General features: G+C 43.1%; 1 protein-coding gene and 1 long non-coding RNA gene across 3 annotated transcripts in view; one reads left to right on the top strand and one right to left on the bottom strand.

The window, feature by feature from the left end:
• The window catches only part of LOC130368782 (TRPM8 channel-associated factor homolog), a 78,287-nt gene that overhangs the window by 14,626 nt on the left and 43,652 nt on the right, over nucleotides 1–20,009 (top strand). The window lies entirely within an intron of this gene.
• The window catches only part of LOC130368783 (uncharacterized), a 33,783-nt gene continuing 18,046 nt past the window's right edge, over nucleotides 4,273–20,009 (bottom strand). The window contains exons 2-3 of the long non-coding RNA XR_008892567.1: nucleotides 7,104–7,278; nucleotides 4,273–4,407 (exon numbers count right to left, since the gene is read on the bottom strand). This is a non-coding gene — a long non-coding RNA (uncharacterized LOC130368783). The remainder of the gene's footprint in view (nucleotides 4,408–7,103; nucleotides 7,279–20,009) is intronic.

The following is a 20,009-nucleotide window of genomic DNA, read 5'->3' as shown; positions in this document are numbered from 1 at the left end:
TCCTATTTTGAGTCTGACAGGGGCGTACCAGATGTATAGAGGTGTTGCCTGGTTGCACTTTGACAAACAATTTAGCTAACGCAAGGCTGTGGGTCCGTTTTTGAGATGGCATCTCAATGATATAAGTTTGTGGATGTGCCTTATGGCCGCTCCACAGGGTGGGTCTCAGCCCTTTCAGGGGACAGTTGGCTTGTGTGCCATTGCTGACAGTTTAATAATGGGGTACTGCAAATTTCTTGCAGGTTTTAAATTTATGCACAAGTGTTCCGGCCCCCTGCCCATAGATATTCGTGGTACTTAAAGCAAGAAAAGGGTAGGGGTATGTAGCCTTCACAGTTGCGGAGCATCGCCGTTGAGGGTGGACGCGATGAGTCCATATCTAACATTGTATTCAAATAAGGCGGCTGCTGTTTTAGTTTTAGTGAGGGTTTTGGTGAGGGTTTTCAGATTCCTAGTTTGTTTCGGATAAGTGGCTTGGGGAGGTGGCATTAGGTCGGATGGTGGGCCCTTTTGGGGAGCCGACTTTAGTTTATTTGGTGGTTTCGCCGCTTGGTTTGGTTCCGAAGTAGGACATTTTGTTTGATTTATCATTTGTCACAGGGGCATCTGTGAATGATGGGATCAATGGGGAGGTCTGTTTGGTGTCAAACACATCTTTTGACCCGGTGGTTCAATGGGTACATAAGTTTGGTAGGGGGGCTTTGATGGCAAAAACGGATGTGGAATTAAAGTTTTGTGTATTTTCGGTTCATTCGGACAGTTTTGGGTTGCTGGGGATTTATTGGGGTGGGCAATATTATGTGAATTGCTGTTTGCCGATGGGTTGTTCAATTTTGTGTACATATTTTGAGACATATAGTTGTTTTTTGGAGTAAGTGGTGAAGCAGGAGGCCAGCTGGTCCTTGGTTCTTTATTAGCGTGATGATTTTTTTGTTTCTTGGTACACCAGGTTCCCGCGTTTTCTCTGTTCTTTTGCACACAATAGAACCAGTGGCTTGGCGTTTTGGGATTTAATTGGCCTCGGACAAGACGGAGGGCCCAGTGACAATGGTTAAGTTTCTGGGTATTGGTATTGGTTCGGTTTGTATGGAGTTTGGTCTTTCTGAGAATAAGTTGGAGGATTTGCGTCATCACTCTAAGAATATGTCTTTGAAGTTGGTTCAGTTGTTGGGCAAGCTGAACTTCACTTTTTATGTATTGCCTATGAGGAGGGTTTTTGCAGGAGGTTGGAGTTGGCTACGGCAGGAGTGTCTTTTTCTCATCACTTTTGCTTGTCTAGTGAGATGCGGGTGGATCTGACCGTTTTGGGAGTTCTTTTTGGTGACATATAGTGGCCGGTCGATATGGATAGCGGAGGTGGTTGGTGATGCTGAGTTGGAGTTGTTTACCGATGCTTTAGGCTCTAGGGGTTATGGGGTGTTCTTTCAGGGGCAAAGGAGTGCTGGTGTGTGGCTGCTGGCATGGTAAAAAGCAGGGCTGGTGACAAATTTGGTTCTCTTGAAGTTATTTCTGATTATGTTGGTGACAGAGATTTGGGGGACTGGCTTGGTTTTAGTTTTGATGTTATGACATGGGGCTGGTACACATGATTAATCATCAGACCTCCAGTTCGTCGCCAGTATTGCACTTGCTGCATGATTTGGTTTTGTGGGGCTTTGTTTTGAATGCTCAGTTTGTGAACATGCATGTAACTGCGGTGTTCCATTTGGTCACTGATTCTCTTTCTCTTTCACAGTGGGACAGGTTTTGTATGCTGGCACCAGATGTAAAGCAGTGTGGAATCCCTTATTCCGAGATGCTGTGGGACGTGGTTTGGAGTTAGCATCCAAGTTGATTTGAAGACCCTTGAGTGACTACACTTATGTGGCTTATCTGAAGGTTTGTTGTGAGTGGGAGGAGTTACTGTATCGAGTTGACACCTGTGTGTGAGGATGATTGGGTGACTGTGCTGTTGTATTTTGTGGGCTTGTCGTATGTGTCATGGGTGTCTGTTTTAGGTGTTAGCAAGCAAATGCTGACATTAGCTTTCCTGGCTTGCACAACTACAACTCCCAGCGTGTCCTTACAGTAAGTACTTGCTGGGAGTTGTAGTTGTGTGGTGGGGGCGGGTGACAAGCTTGTCACCTGCCCTCTGCTGCACAACTACAACTCCCAGCATGCCCTTACTGTAAGGGCATGCTTGGAGTTGTAGTTGTGGGGCTGGTGACAAGCTTGTCACCTGCCTCCTGCTGCACTATTACAACTCCCAGCATGTCCTTACTGTAAGGGCATGCTGGGAGTTGTAGTCATGCAGCTGGGGGAGGTGACAAGCTCAAGTCCACATGACTACAACTCCCAGTATGTCTTTACTATAAGTTGTGCGGCACGGGAGAAGCGCAGGCGGGTGACAATAGATGTATTAACCTATATTTTTTTTTCTCATTTCAGATCCGTGTATCCTGTGAGCTACTTCGGATTCGGTGGACTGCATCGATCATCAGCGTTTTTTTTCTTTCTGTTTAATATTAATAAAATGGTTAACGAGGGCTTGTGGGGGAGTGCTTTTTTGGAAGAATTTTTTTTAAAGTGTTGTATTTTTTTTTTTATTTACTTTACAGGCTTAGTAGTGGAAGCCGTCTTATAGACGGAATCCATTACTAAGCCGGGCTTAGCGTTAACCCCCAATTATTACCCTGCCGCCACAGGGGTGCTGGGAAGAGCCGGTACCAACAGGCCTGGAGCGTCAAAAATGGTACTCCTGGGCCTAGGCGGTAACAGGCTGGTGTTATTTAGATTGGGGAGGGCCAGTAACAATGGTGAGCGCCCACCCTGGTAACATCAGGCTGTTGCTACTTGGTTGGTATTTGCCTGAAAATAAAAATAGGGGGACCCTATGCATTTAATTTTTTTTTTTTACATTAAATTATTTATGCAAAAAAAAAAAAAAAAAGAAAAAGCATAAGGTTCACCCTATTTTTATTCTCAGCCAAATACCAATCAAGCAGCAACAGCCTGACATTACCATTGTTACTGGCCCTCCCCAGCCTAAATAATGCCAGCCTGTTACCGCCTAGGCCCAGGAGTGCCATTTTTGATGCTCCGGGCCTGTTGATACTGGCTCTTCCCGACACCCCTGTGGCGGTGGCTACCAGGGTAATAATTGGGGGTTAGCGCTAGCGGTTTTTGCGGCTAACACTAAGCCTGGCTTAGTAATGGACTCCCTATATAAGACGGCTTCCACTATTAAGCTTGTAAAATAAATAAAATAAAACATGTTTAAAAAAAATTTATTCCAAAAAACACTTCCCCAAAAGCCCTTAACATTAAATAACAAAAAAAACACTGGTCACCGTAGTTCTCCAAATCTAAAGTAATCCACAGGATACACGGATCTGAAATGAGAAGTAAAAAAAAAAAAAAAGAGTTAGTACATTTAGGGGAAAAAAAGTGGTAAAAGAAAATCTAATAAACACACACACATATATATATATATATATATATATATATATATATGTGTATATATATCACACATATTTTTCAAAGCTGCAAATTGGTGTTCTGAAGTCATTTCTTGGTTTTTGCTCATGTGTGCTAAAAAAATGGTATTCAAAAGTGATTTATTGTTTTTTACTTATGTAAGCCAAATTTATCAATCCCCCTGTGATAGTATAATAAATGTGCCATACATAAGCAAAACTAAAGCAAAAGAAAAAATGCCTACAGAGCTTGCTTACCAAAGCAACGATGATAAATGTCCCCCAATATGCTTGAAAATATTCATAATTACACGTACTGTACAGAATAAGTGCACTTACCTAACAGGGCCGCTGTTTCCGCGTGTGTCACTGTACGGAGCGTGTGCTGATCATCACTGCACAGCTGCACAGGACTCCACCAATCGTGTAGGAGTTTCTCTGCCGTTTTGCGACCTATTGGACTATGCGCAGGGAGTGACGTAATGCGCATGTGCACAGTGGAGATGTGGAGATGCCGCCATCTTGGTTATGGGAAAAATTGCCCATGTCTATAGAAAGGTAGTTTCTCATAGAGTGGCAGTGGTCCCGTGCTCATTACTGCGGGGTTTATTGCAGATAGAGCTGGCATGGCTCAATAAAGAGTTGCTGTATAGATTCACTGTAATCGCCTGTGTGGGCCCAATGAATGAACACCCAGCCCTGCAGACGGGAACTAGTGGAGTCAACATCAGCCAATGGCAGGTGTTTCCACATATGTTCTAGTCACCTACTGTTGCATCACTTCAAATTATTCTGCACCCAACGAACAATTTAGACCATAATGACACCTTTATAATTTATATTGTTCTATGTATTAAACACATTCCACATTGATTTCAACTTTAATGCTCCATTTGTGCAGGAATCCCCAGTTTCTCTGTTGGTGGCTTACAAATTGTAGATTCCATTTCATCTGCAATTTAAACAGAAAAAATTGGATATTAGTTAAGTCACATAATAAAAGTACACTAAAAGCAATGTAAACAGGTAAGGGGCTACATTAGGAGTAGAGATGAGCGAACTTACAGTAAATTCAATTCGTCACGAACTTCTCGGCTCGGTAGTTGATGACTTATCCTGCATAAATTATTCAGCTTTCAGGCGCTCCTGTGGGCTGGAAAAGGTGGATACAGTCCTAGGAGAGTCTTTCCTAGGACTGTATCCACCTTTTCCAGCCCACCGGAGCACCTGAAAGCTGAACTAATTTATGCAGGATAAGTCATCAACTACCGAGCCGAAAAGCTTGTGACGAATCGAATTTACTGTTACATAGTTACATAGTTAGTACGGTCGAAAAGAGACATATGTCCATCAATATGTAAGTTCGCTCATCTCTAATTAGGAGAACTACCAAATACTAATTTTCACTATAGTTTTGAACTCTGCATTAAAGCCTGAGGGTCTCATTGTATTCAGTCCGAAGATCCAAATTAATTCTCGTTTTTTTTTTTAGTAATGTCACACGATCACAGCCTCTTTTGAGAGGCGGGATGTGATTCAAAATCACGAATCTGAAGTCTCTCTCCTTATGACTGGCCTCTGTAAAATGTTTCGCAACAGGGAGGTCCAACCTTTTCTTTCTTATAGTGTACCAATGTTGGTTGAGACGAATCTAGGGATCAAGACTCGTCTCACCAACATATAACTTTTTGCACGGGCACCACAAAATGTACACTACGAAATCCGAATTGCAGTTGAGATAAAACCTGATGTCATAAGCAGAATTAGTTTCTGGATGCACACATTTTGAGCCCTTTATCATGTACACAACTGTGGCATGGGAAACAACCTTTAGCTTGTACTGTTAGATATCTTTGTTGTGTTTTGGGCTGATTTGAAATATCAGATTTCACTATATTATCCTTAAGGTTTGGTGCCCTACGAAAGGACATCAGGGGAAGATCTCTAAATTCCTCAAGTTGGGTGTAGCTGTCGCGTACTAAGTGCCAGTGTTTACATATGACTGCAGTAATTTAGTGTGAAAAATCATTGTAAGTTGAAATAAATGGCATATGATTACTTTTTTTAAATTTTTGTTCTCCTGTAGTAGGATGCTACTGTCAACAATACTTCTTTTTGCATGTCTAAGGTTTCTGACCTTAATTTTAGACTCCTCAATCAGTTTGATGGAGTAACGTCTTGCGGTAAAGACAGTGATCATTTTATCGAAGGCTTGTTCAAGCTTCTCTTCATTATCAGTGATTCGTTTGGCTCTGAGCATTTGGCTGTATAGGAGTGATCTCACCATTGCTCTGGGGTGCCCGCTGTCATACCTCAATAAAGTGTTGCTATCTGTAGGTTTATAATATAAGTCTGTACTCAATCTGTGACCCTCCTTTTTAACTGTCACGTCCAAGAAATTGACAGATGTTCTAGAAGTAGTCAATGTAAATTGTATGTCTGGCTGTATATGATTGAGGAACTGGTGAAACTCATCTAGTTCTTGTTCAAATCCTGTCCATATTAGGAAGATATCATCATCAATGTATCGCCACCACTTCAGCACACGGCTGAACTGGGGCTACACATAGACGAGCTACTCCTCCAGAAATGCCCCAAAAATATTGGCATAGGTTGGTGCCACATTACTTCCTATTGCTGTCCTCCTCATTTGCATATAATATGCATAATTGAAGAGGAAGTAGTTGCATTCTAATACTATTTTTAGCAGAGAGATGATAAAGTCAATTTTTTCTGGGGCATAATCTGACAGAATGAGGGAATTTTCGACTGCATAGATACATCTTTCATGGTTGATTGACGTGTAAAGGCTGACAACATTGAGTGTAGCAAGGATGGTTTGACCTGGAATAGTTATTTCACAAATTTTAGGTAAAAAATCGGATGTGTCTTTAATGTACGATTTGGCACACGTAGCATAATTACGTAGTAATCTGTCAAGAAAAATTGATATGTGAGATGTTACTGATTGTCGTCCGGAGACTATTGGTCTGCCGGGAGGATTCTGACGTTCCTTATGAATTTTAGGAAGTAAGTATAACAAAGGTGTAGTGGGAAAATCTACAATCAGAAATGTTTTCAAATTCTCGTCAATCAAACCATCTTTGGGTCAACTAGAAACAAGTCCCTTCATACGGGACACGTTTTCCTGTTTGGGATCCCTTGGTAATAGTGTGTACACCATCTCATCCTGTAACTGTCTCTCTACCTCATGTAAATATTGGAGCTTGTCCATGACCACTATAGCCCCACTCTTGTCAGTGGTGTGGTTTAATAACAAGGCGGTGGGCATGGACAACTCCTTTCTTTTTTCATAAGACCTCTGAACTCCTATCTCACACAGTCCTCAACGCACTAATAGCATGTGACTCCGCGGGAGGTTGGAAGTCACTGGGTAGACTGAGATTGAATTCTTTCAATGCCATCGTGGAAGGAGCCAAAATTTCAGCTCCCTCCCCTGGTGTCACTGATGTTGGCACATCTGGGAGGCTGTGTTGAGAACCACACTTTCAGCTTTAATTTTCAAATAAATTGCAACACATCTAGCTCTAGCTCGAACCAATCAACATGGGTATTAGGACAAAAGCTCAGACCTTTACTAAGTACAATCATCTGTGATTCAGTTAAAGAAAAATAATTTATATTTACCACAGTTTGCGCTACTGTGTTTTCTTTTTGCCTTTCTTGTTGTGATCATTGGTATATCATTTGGGAAACGTCTGAGATTTGTTCTGATTTTCTAGAATCCTGTCTGTCTTGTTCCGACATCTGGTTGGAATAGTCTCTTTGTTCATTAGGGAAGTCCCTGTATTTCCTATTGTGTCTGAAAGTAAAGGAGTTATTAGATCAATGATATACTCGCGAGAGAGAGAGTATTCCTGAGTGTCTCTGAACCATTTATGTCTTTTATTTCCTCTAATGAGGCCCGTATCTTAACCAGGAAGGTCTGCTGTTTTTCAAAAAGAGATACATACTCATCATTGGGGAGACATTGCTTTAATTTAGAAAGAAAGATAGATAGATAAATAGATATGAGACAGATAGATTGATAAATATATAGATATGAGATAGTTAGATATATAGATAGATATGAGATAGATATGATATAGATAGATATAAGATAGATAGATAAATATGAGATAGATAGATATGATATAGATAGATATGAGATAGATATGAGATAGATATGAGATAGATAGATAGATAGATATAGTTACATAGTTACATAGTTAGTACGGTTGAAAAAAGACATATGTCCATCAAGTTCAACCAGGGAATTAAGGGGTAGGGGTGTGGCGCGATATTGGGGAAGGGATGGGATTTTATATTTCTTCATAAGCATTAATGTTATTTTGTTCCAGGAATGTATCTAATCCTGTTTTAAAGCTGTAAATTTTTCCTGCTGTGACCAGTTCCTGAGGTAGACTGTTCCATAAGTTCACAGTTCTCATGGTAAAGAAGGAGTATTATGTCCCTGTCCCTTGAGTCCATGCCTCTTTTTATACATGACAATATCCTGCCGGCTTTGGAAGCAGCAGCCTGACATTGCATGCTATTCTGTAGTCTGTGATCTACAAGTACACCCAGATCCTTCTCTACCAGTGACTCTGCCAGTTTAATCCCCCCTAAGACATACGACGCATGCAGGTTATTAGTACCCAGATGCATAACCTTACATTTATCCACATTGAACCTCATTTGCCAAGTGGATGCCCAGACACTTAGTCTATCCAAGTCATCTTGTAACTTATACACATCCTCTATAGACTGTACCGTGCTACAAAGCTTGGTGTCCTCTGCAAAGATAGAAACAGAGCTGTTAATACCATCCTCTATATCATTGATAAATAAATTAAACAACAGAGATAGATAGATAGATATGAGATAGATAGATAGATAGATATGAGATAGAAAGATATGAGATAGATTGATAGATATGAGATAGATACATAGATAGATATGAGACAGACAGATGATAGATAGATAGACAGACAGACAGGTAGACAGATAGATAGATATAAGGCATAATTCCAAGGAAGAAGCAGCATAACCTTTGAGTAACAACCTTCGCTTATTTTCTTCCATTGACAGCCAACTATATCTTACAATCCACCTTTGCTGTAAATACTTTATTATCGTTACTATCAATTTATTAACAAAGACCATATATTATATTACAAGCATTAGCGGTAAATACAAATTATTTCTAATGTTTTTATTTGCATTCCATACAGATGAAATGATATAATTACTAGTTTAGAGATCAATACAACAGTAATCTTAGAGCCTAAATGTCATGCAAGAAATTTCCATAGCAACTGTATTTAACATTGCGCAAGCAAAAAAAACTATTCAAAAGGTCAATGTTCCACTACATGTTCATATTCTACTACTTTAATTCTTCATTGTTCCTTAGCAAAGGCACACACAAAACAGCAGCCAAATACACTAAGTGGCAGTCAGTAGATAATAGATCTAGCAGGATGAGAAGCTAAAATCTCAGGGTGGCATGAACATTAAGTCAAATTGGAAAATAAAGTAGTTTTAGGATTGTGGCATACATAGGTCTGTAATCTATAGGTCCAGGTGATAATGGGAGCAAATGGAGCGAGGGAAACCCATAGCATGTGGTGGCTTGACAAGAGGTTAAAGTGAAACTGTCATCTCCGTACAAGTACAGAGGTGCAGTTGCCATTACATAGAGCAGAATGTGAAGTCAAAGCGGTTGCTTTTTCTCACTTTTTTCGTGGTCTGTAAGGGAAATTACTACTTTATTCTGATACAGGGCCACAGTCGGATGGGCCGGCTACCTCCCGCAGCGGTACCCCCCCTCCCTGCCTCCTTTCCGCTCCTAGCATGGAGCACTGCAAGATTGACGTGCAGTGCTCCCTGCTAGGAGAGGAGGCTGGGAGGGGGGTGCCACTGCGGGAGTCAGCCGGCCCATCCGACTGTTCACCCGCTTCTATTCTATTTAATGGTAACTGCACCTCTGTACTCGTATGGAGGTGACAGTTGCACTTTAATTGGTACCTCTTCTCCCTGTTCTTTAGGATTAAGGTCCCATTAAGATCAATACATAGTTGGGGGGAGGGGGAGTTAGTTGTGGGCACTGCCCCTTGAAGAAGGCTTTCAGCAGCAGCAGAGGGGTTAACCTTTAGGAGAGGAGTGTGGGGGATATATAAAGGGGGCAGAAGGGGAGGAGTCTCCAAAAAGTTAGGGAAGAAGGTAGCTTACCACCATGCCTGGGGGGGGGGGCACCATGGGGAGCGTCGGTCTCAGCTTTAAGAGAGATTAAGTACGGATGCTGCTCCTCGATATCGTTGCCATATACAGAGCCCCAGGGGGGCAGGTACTCCTGCGGGGTGGAGACTGCTCCTCTCCCCCTTCTTCTCAGTGCAGGGATGGTTTTGGTGTGACCCATGGCAGGAGTGCGACTCGGCATTTGGAAAGTGCTGAGTCAGGGACAGTAATTAGAGATGAGCGAATTGTTGAAAAATTCGATTCGGGCCGATTCGCTGAATTTTCCAAAAGATTTTGTTTCGTTCCGAATTTATTCGCGGTGAAACGCCATTAAAAATGTCTATTTCTGGCTTACAGAGAGCATCTGTAACACGCTTAGGGTGTGTGCTGGGTTAGTGAAATAATACTGTTATTCATTATGACATGCAGATTCTTTTGGAAATGTCCTTCATGCCATGAGAATGTAGTGACAAGAGTTACCTTCCATTCTGGACTTCTTACCTGGCTTTTATGGATCAAAATTATTTATTTAAATTCTCACTTTTCATAAATTATAAAAAGTCTTTAAACAAAGTCTGCAAACTACAACTGCGATCAGATAAGTGCTAAACATTGTTACATGATGTGCATTACAGAGAGAGCTATAGCTAGCTCTTTTTGCTCCTGAGGCAAGAACAGAAAATTGTGCCCCCCCCCCCCCCCCATTTTGGCTTGGGGCACCCCTTGGATATAGGTGGGACACCCTTACCAAATAATCAGTCATTCTCTTTTTTTTTTTCTTCCTAATCTGGCACAGGACATCATGGAACCTGCAACACAATCATATTAGTATTAGGCTCTGCACTTTTCCAGCATTATCCTCCCCTTTTCCCTACAAATGACTCCAGCCTCCTCCAAACATAATGCCACCAGCCTTCCCACAACACCCAATAAATTAGGATTATAAGAACGATCAGATAAATGCTAAACATGATGTGATGTGCATTACAGTAAGAGTTGTAGCTAGCTCTTTTTGCTCCTGAGGCTAGAAGAGAAAATTGTGCCCCCCATTTTGGCTTGGGGCACCCCTTGGAAAAAGAAAATAGCGGGCCACCCTTACCGAATAATTTTTTAAATATGTTTCTTGTGTAGATTACAGTACGGTTTTATGCAGCGACTCACAAATGAAATATTCACTGATCAGAGTAATTCACTTCTTTTCTTCTTCCCCATCTGGCATAGGACATCATGATAATCTGTTCCAGCCAAAACTCGTGGCCAGAACCTGCAACACAAACATATTAGTATTAGGCTCTGCACTTTTCCAGCATTATCCTCCCCTTTTCCCTACAAAAGACTCCAGCCTCCTCCAAACACAATGCCACCAGCCTTACCACAACGCACAATGTTTCCAGTCTCACTCAAATGCCTCCAGCCCCCCACCCCCCCACAAGCACACACAATGCCTCCTGCATTACCCAACACAGTGACAGAGGGGTGGACATGGGAGACAGGGGTGTAGAGGGGTGTACATGGGTGACAGAGGGGCATTCAGGGGTTACAGAGGGGTGTATGGGATAACAGAGAGGTTACGAGGGGTGGTAAAGAGGTGTAGAGGAGTGACAGAACGGTGTGGCTGAGTAGGCCTCTGTCAGCGCTGCCCCTGCTCCTTCCCTCCATCCACATCATTCTGCTGATGGACCAGGGAGAATCCAGAGTCCAGAGCTGCTCCACAGGAGAGGGAGGATACACGAGGATTGGAGCTGCAGCATCACCCGTCCCGGCACTGCACACAGACTTTTAATCCCGCCTGGCCTGCATGCCTGTGACTCACAGGTGCGCAGGCCTGGGCAGAAAAATAAAACATTTTTATCACCATATTTCCCACCAGAGCGTCCTGGCACCCTGGTTGGGAATCAATGCCTCAGTGTATTCAAATAAGACAGCTCCTGCTTTTCTATTTTTTTTGAGGGTTTTGGTGAGGGTTTTTGGATTCCTAGTTCAGCAGTAGCTTCCCGTGCTGGGGGTCAGAATCTAGTTTTGGCATATAGTCACCAGCAGGTTGTTTCGGATAAGTTGCTTGGGGAGCCGACTTTAGTTGATTGGTGGTTTCACCACTTGATTTGGTTCCGAAGTAGGAGTCAGGGAAATTTTGATTAATTTTTAATCTGTCATATCCAGCAGGGGGCATCTGTGAATGATGGGATCAATGGGATGGTCAATGGGGAGGTCTGTTTGTGTCGTACATGTCTTTTGATACAGTGGTTTGTTGGGTGCGTAAGTTTTGTAGGGGGGCTTTGATGGAAATCAAAGTTTCGTGTATTCCGGGTTCATCCTGACAGCTTCCAGTTGCTGGGGATTTGTTGGGGTGGGTAATATTATGTGGTGTGCTGTTTGCCGATGGCCTTTTCGATTTTGTGTGCATATTTTGAGACATATAGTTGTTTTTTGGAGTAAGTGGTGAAGCAGGAGGCCGGCTGGTCCAAGGTGCTTTATTTCCTTGATGATTTTTTGTTTCTTGGTCCACCAGGTTCCCGCGTTTACTCGTTTTGGGATTTCATTGGTGCCTGTCAAGAAGGAGGGCCCAGCAACAGTGGTTACGTTTCTGGGTATTGGTATTGGTCCAGTTGTATGGAGTTAATTCTTTCGGAGAATAAGTTGGAGGATTTGCGCCATCGTTGAAGGTTGTGCAGTTGTTGGGCAAGCTAAACTTTACTTTTCAAATATTGCCTATGGGGAGGTTTTTTGCAGGAGGTTGGAGTTGGCTAGTGGGCAGGAATGTCCGTTTCTCATCACTTTGCCGTTTGGGAGTTCTTTTTGGTGACATACAATGGCCGGTCGTTTTGGATAGCAGAGGTGGTTGGTGACGCTGAGTTGGAAATGTTTACTGATGCTTTAGGCTCCGTAGGTTATGTGGTGTTCTTTCAGGGGCAGTGGAGTGCTGGTGTGGCCAGTTGTGTGGCAAAAAGCGGGGCTGGTGATGAATTTGGTTCTCTTGAAGTTATTTCTTATTGTCTTGGCAACAGAGATTTAGGGTACTAGCTCGGTTTCAATTTCGTTGTGATAACATGGGGGTGGTACACACAATTAGTCATCAGACCTCCAGTTCGCCACTATTATTGTTCTTGCTGCATCATTTGGTGTTTCGGGGCTTGGTTTGTAAATATGCATGTAACTGGGGTGTTCAATTTGGTCACTGATTCTCTTTCTTTCTTTTGGGTGCTGGCCCCAGATGTGAAGCAGTGTGGGATCCCTTATCACAAGATGCTGTGGGATGTGGTTTGGAGTCAGCATCCAAGTTGATCTGGTGCTTTGGCTGTCCTGTGTCTTTCGACCTTTTGGTGTTCTTGGTGGGCCGGGTTGATTTTGAATGTTTTCATGCCTTTTCCCTAGCCTTTATCGAGGCTTTTCAGGTGCTTGAATTGGTATCCCAGTGTCGATCCAGGGGGGCTGCTATTAGGCGAAATGAGGTTGCAGGAGGGGGAGCTTCATTGCCGGATTAGCAGGTGGGGAGTTGTTTATTTTGGGTTCATTGCCTTGGTCAATGGTTTGTACTGTTTTAGATGGAGTTTTTAGCGGTTCGTTTGTGTGTTCAGGGGTCGTGGTGCACAGACATGCTTCTTAGTTTTCTCAGTTCCAGTTTGTTACTGTTTTTCAGCAATGCTTGGTGGCATGGGGTTTGACTCCAGGGGAGTATAGTTCCCATTTGTTTCAGATTGGAGCAGCTATGGAGACTGCCCGTTGAGGGCTGGGAGGAGGAGCACATTGAGTGGATTGGTTTTGGGAGTCTACTCTGTATCACATTTATGTGCATACTCAAATGTTGTGAAGGGGGTGGGGTAGGGAGTTAGTGTGTGCAGGTTGATGTGTTTTGCTGGAGTCTTTTTTTGTTTACAATCCTTTTTGCTTTTTCAGATGTTGTTCCCTGCTTGGTGTGGAAAGTCGGCCATTCATATGTGCGGTAAGGGGCTGTTCGGGCCAATGTGAGGCATAATGGGCGGCAGTTGAAGTTTTCTCAGTCCACTGCAGTCCTACAGTGGATCGGGATTGGAGGTATGGTGTGGAGCTAAGTTTTTCCGGAGGTGCAATTTCATGCCTTATGGAGCCGTCCTTCGGATTTGTTAGTTGTTCATGCCGGGATTACAATTTGTGTTTGCGCCTGTCTTGGGAGATCATCAGGGATATTAAGCTGGATTACCTTTGTTTGTGCTCCATTTTTCTGGTATCATTTTGGTCTGGTCTCATATGATGGTGAAGCGGGTCTGGTGGCACGCATGCTCTGTGGCTTGGCTGAATTAAGCACAGGTGAAGCTGAACAAGGAGGTGGTTTGCTTTGTTAGTCAGAATGGGGGTATAGTGGTTCGCTGCTGTGAACTGAAAGGATTGGAGGGAGTTTCTGAGGCAAGATGGCATTCACCTGAATGCTACTGGGATTGAGTTGTGGTCTTTGGTCTTGCAGGAGGGTATTAACACAGCAATTCGGGTGTGGTGAGATGAAAGTGCGTAAGGTTTTCTGCACTTTCATCTGTGGTGTCACAAGCGGCGCTCCGGCCGGACATTCCGGGCGTGAGCGCATTTTCCCTCGTGTCCTGGCCCTCGGCGGGGCATGGATTCGCATCGGGGGACGCGCCAGCATGCGAGTCCCAGCTCATCAGTCACATCCGTCCCCGGCCTCTGTCCCTCAGCTCTGACGTACGTGCCCCCGCGCACCAGAGCTGTGAAATTTAAAGGGCCAGTGCGCCCGTAGTGCGCCCGTAATTAGTAATTGTACCTGCACCTTTTTTATAAGTTCTAGCTCCTCCTTAGCACCCCTGCCAGATCTATGTTTGCCGTGCGCCTTAGAGAAAGCACTTCTAGTTATTTCCTTGCCGTGTACCAGACCTCTATATTCTGTGACCCGACCGTGTTTCTAGCCGCCAGCCTATTGACCTTTTGCTACCCTACTGACTACGCTCCTGTACCACCTGCCCTGACCTCTAGCCTGCCCAACTACGTCTTGCCAATTCCTTTGGTACCATGCTTCACCTCAGCCACCTGTGTGGTCGAGTCGTGCCAGGGGAAGTGACCTGCGTGTTGCCTGCCGCAGCAAGTCCAACCCGCCTTGCAGCGGGCTCTGGTGAAAACCAGTGGCACCTTATACTCTGCTCCCTGGCATGGCCCGTGTTATCTGCCACACAGGTCCAACGGATCTACTACTTCACCTGCTCCAGACTACCGTGGTATTACGGGTCATCTACTCCCTGGGTACCTGCCGTCTGCGGTGAGTCTTACATGTGGCATGTGAAAGAGTCCTTGGAGATACTGTTTTTCTCTAAGCTTGTTTGGAGTATGTTGGAGAAATGGAGGAGTGTTTTTGTCAGCTGTTCATGGTACAGCTGGAATGGGCCTCCTGGTAGGGAGTTTGTTGGGAACATGCCCATTTGTTGGGTACATGGGTGCCCTTGGGTCAGGTAGATGCAGCCAATGGCAAAAGATTAGTGCAGAAGGTTGTTGCTGGAATTGTAAGGTTTATATGGTGAAGCCCTTCAGGGACCCTTCTTTTCACATGTGGTTATGTTATGTTTATGTAAATTTGTTAATGGTATATAATGTTATTTAAAATAGTTTTCTTTATAGTTCTGATACATAAACTGGCCTAGAGGCCCATTTTTTCATCACAATCTTGTGTCCTTAAACAGGTTAGGTTGGGGGGGGGGGGGGGGGAGGGGGAGGTGCATTCTAGAGGGCAACATATCTAAAATCCTTCCAGTAAAGACAATAAATAAATGACATGCTTCCCATAATTCCTTATTGAACAGTGCTTAAAAGGAATAATACAAGATGAAAAACTGTGTCACTGAACATTATTTGGATTAGTTAAAGCTTTAAAAATTGGAAAAATATGTTATAGTTCTTTGCCCCACTGTAATATGTAACCACTTTGACCTTGGCCTGCTCTAAGTACACCTTTCCCCTTTTAAGTCCCATACCAAAATTTAAACTTCCCTGCAGGAAGTTTCACACTTAAGTGCTTCGTCCGGCCTCGTTAAACTAGACCAGGGCATACAGGTACGCCCTTAGTCCTTAAGGATCGGGGATGCAGGGCGTACGCGTACGCCCTGCGGCCCTTAAGAGGTTAAGAGGCTGGAGCAATAGCATGGTGACAGGAATAAATAATCAGTGTTACAACCCCCCCCTATATACATTGTTGCTTTTTTACAGGCCTAACAACTTACAGCACTGGTCCCCCTCGTCTGCATCTTACTCATGACTTATGTGATGCCTATATCACCAAGAGGAGATCACTGGTAGCTTGCATTCCCAGTATGACAGACTATTGCGACCTTTGCATATACAGTGCTCATTTATTCCTCACTGCTTTTAAAGCACTGTGTACAGCAGTTTGTATGTGGGCTATATGCTGCCTGTGTACAGCAGTTATATGTGTGCTGTACACCACCTAAGGAGAGTGTGGGGAAAGGCTTCGATGGAATACCAGCTTTCGGGTGGCGCAGGACACAGATAGGAGCATAAGGTAAGATACAAAGGTAGTTTATTCTCCCAACATGCAACGCGTTTCACTGCTACAGCAGTTTCATCAGGTATCACCACCTAAGGCAACCCTCAAGACAAGTTTTCCCCGTAATGATGTTGCAAGAAGGTGGAATGACTTGTGAATGAGTTTCAGTATTCATTGCAATGGCAGACAAAAATGGATTGCAGAGCAAGCTCCTGGCTGGGGCCGGGTAGCTCTGTGTATCCGCTCCTAGTGGTGGATTTCTACAGCAGGAGATCTACCATTATGAGTGGACACACAGAGGTTGCTCTGCGGTCCCTCTGTGACTGCCACCGACACATCCACTGTGTGAAAAACGCTGCGGATGTGCCCCGTGTGACCATGCCCTGCGGATGTGCTCCGTGTGACCATGCCCTTACTGCATTAATTTCTACTCTCAGATTAGTTATTGCCCAATTATCCACACTGGCTTCAGAATTATTTGAAGTGGGACCTTTGTATTGGCTGTAATCATTCACATTGCTACTACAGTAATCTTGACCAGTTGTCCCACAATAAGACTGACACTTATTTTGTATTTAGTTTGGGTATTTTTTTATATTCTTTTTGTGATATTTTATTTATCCGTTAAAAATGATGCCTTACACACTTGTTGCAGAATCACTGCTTTCTTTGCGCCATTTTGCCATGGAGATAAGTGCGAATAAAGGAAAAGTGATACCACCTTTGCCACTGCTAAAAAAAATACAGAAACCTCTTGGTTGCTAATATTCTAATTCAGTTATTTGGTGCACTGGGGGGGGGGCACTCCTGTCTCCTACTGTAGTCCAACCTGACTACTGAGCCCAAACCACCTATCAACAGTGACGTAAAATCGTGTAACAGTCCTACCAAGACACAGCGCATGCCATATCCAGTGTACCAAGTGCTGAATTAGCCTACAGAATAAAACATGAGTTTTTATACCATGGCAAGGCGCATTTACATAACAAGGTACAGGTACCCCTCTATTTATTTTTTTTTAGCAGTGGCAGTAGTATACGAACAGAGTTTGTGTCACTTTTCCTTCAAACAAAGGGACATTGCTTGCGGGTTCTGCCAAAAGAATGAACATGTTCATTCTTTCGGCAGACTCAGATCCACACAGAAAATTTTGTAAATGGAAAATCCACAGTGTGCAGCAGCTTACCATTAAAATCAAAGGGAGGCTACTGCATGAGGAATCTGAACTGAATTCACTAGTAGAATTTCACCAAAGAACTTCCATAATGTGAAGACATCCTTAGGGCATCCACTGAGATGGTTATGCATGCTCATTTTAACTGCATATTGCTCGATAGTCTCTACTGAGAATTCAAGCAAGGGGGTATGTTGGAAAGTGTGTGCTCTGTTCCCTGGCAATAGTAGAGTCACAGTTCAGAGAGGAAACCAGGAGCCAATCAGATCCATGGGGGAGAACAGTATAGGAAAATTGGTCCTTTTTTCTAAAATAAAAATAGCACATTTATACTCCTTTACAGATAAGCATGTGCTACACATTTGCTTTTACCAAGTTTACTAACAACTTTGGTTTTGGGAAAACCCCTTTAAGGGCCCATTTACACAGCAGAATTTCTAAGTGTAATCCGCCAGAAAAATTCCACTTGGAAATTCCATTGCAGCAGACTCCAATTGTTTACAATGGAATTCTGCTGCACCATGCACACAACAGAATTTGCGTGGTGAAACATGTTCATTCTTTTTGTGGAATCTGCTCGAAAATGCATTATTGTCTAGAATCGGGGAATTTCCGAGTGGTTCTAGTGCTGGCTTCTTCTCCTGGCAGCTGCTGCCTGCGGAATGTCCGTGTGAAAGAGGCCTAACACAGCGTAATAACAGCCTCGGAGCACAAAATAATATTGTTGCCAACAACACACATAATGATAACTACACACTGTGTTTAATGCTCTATGTTGTTTAATTATTAGAGTCAACTCTGAACATAATACTGATATTAGTTTCCACTTATCTACATTACACTATTCATACTTCCAGATAACAGATAACACATTTTTTAAAGCTTAAAAGCGTTGCTAGGAGACACTCTTTAGCAAAGTATAAAACTGGAATTTTTATTCTGGTAGAGTATCATTTGCCAACTACCAGAGCCACTTTGACTACTACATTGAACATCTCAACAGGTATGTGCAATACTTTCTAGCAATGGTTTTACTAGAGTCCTATGGACAACCTTTGGATGCCCCCGCAACAGAATTGCTAGGACATAACAGATATGTTTTCAAACCACCACCTGCATAAGAAAAAAATACAAACTGTTTAACAAGAAAAAAAATAAAAGCTAACGCACCAAGATAGAAATATTGGATTGCTGCATAACTCCCTATGCAATTATGTCTCAGGCAGATCTGTAAATGATTACGTGTGTGGTTTGATTAAACACTGGGACTTGCCACAAGAGGGCGTAAAAGTGCTTTACCCCCAGGATTTGATGATATGGCTGTGGTACACATTTTGTCATAGTTGTGATGTCTGAAATAAAGTTGTATATTTAGACAATAGTATAGGTGTATGATAGGAGTTGTAGTATCACAAGGCAAGAATAGTGCAACCTTATATCCCGATTCCGAAAAAAGCCCCACTATTTTAGAGATGCTGTAATCCGTACATAAGACCCTGGGAAATTAAACCTCTTAAGCCCGGGTTTATTGAAAACAAAATAGAAAAGATAGTGTAGCTCACTCAGAAATGAAGAGGATACTTAAACCTGAGGTTAACTGGTGTTGCCCTCACCCAAGGGCCTATGGAAAATATGAATAGGTATAGTTGATAGAACAACTAAGGACCAGTCCTCAAGGTGTATCAGAAATATAAGATGTGAGAAATATAATTAGCGTATGATCCAGATAATATAAATGGTAATTTAATAATATAAGTCACAGATGTATATAAGTCACTAATACCTGTCCCTGCAGGGCCCTTGCAAGGGACATGGAAATCAGTGCATAGAACTCAGTGCAAACATATAAAATAAATAAAACAAATATTCATAAAAAGAATAAAATATGTTGAGAACTTGCATCCATATAAAAAAGTTCAATGGTTCAGTAGCTAGATATATTGTACTAGCAACAGTTCAATGTTCTCGTAATAGAGTTCCAGTAACTAAATATGATGTGCTGGCAACAGAGTTCAATTAATAGCGATCCTTGTATGGAATAAATGGTAACAATCGTTGGTGGTACATTGTTGCAACCTGTATCACATTTATAGAATCCTGCTAAGAATGAAAGTTCTAACGATACGAGGTCTGGTGCACGGCACCACTCAACACTCCTGAAGCCGTCTATGGGGCTGGTTGAACAGGCTGACACGGAGATGTCAGGTCTCCGGAGGTGCCCGGTAGCAGCGCAAGTCTCCTTCTCCTGTGGTCCTCGGCTGGCACGGGTGGCACCGGCCTCTCGGGTATGCCGTGGATCGTTGGTTAGTCCAGGGAGACGGCGGCAATGGCAATGATTTAGCAGCAAATGGCAGTGTGATAGCAGCGGTGGAAGTAGGTGCGGCGTGCCTCGTGTGAACTAGGCGCTGTGCGCGCGTAGTAGAGCAGTGGTCCCGATAATGGGGACTTCCAGCAGTTGCAAATGGAAAATTGGAATATCGCTACATTGAAGATGGATTCACATGGATTAAGGTAGATGCAAGTCTATGATTAATTTCTAGATGCGTTTCAAGGCCTCGGGCCTTTTCCTCAGTAGAAATATAGGTATTACTTATATTTCTACTGAAGAAAAGGCCCGAGGCCTTGAAACGCGTCTAGAGATTAATCATGATTAATTTCTAGT

This window comes from Hyla sarda, chromosome 4, assembly GCF_029499605.1.
Source record: "Hyla sarda isolate aHylSar1 chromosome 4, aHylSar1.hap1, whole genome shotgun sequence".
NCBI classification, from domain to species: Eukaryota; Metazoa; Chordata; class Amphibia; order Anura; family Hylidae; genus Hyla; species Hyla sarda.
Note: the sequence above shows the minus strand (reverse complement) of the source record. Positions and strands in the feature narration are given on the sequence as shown.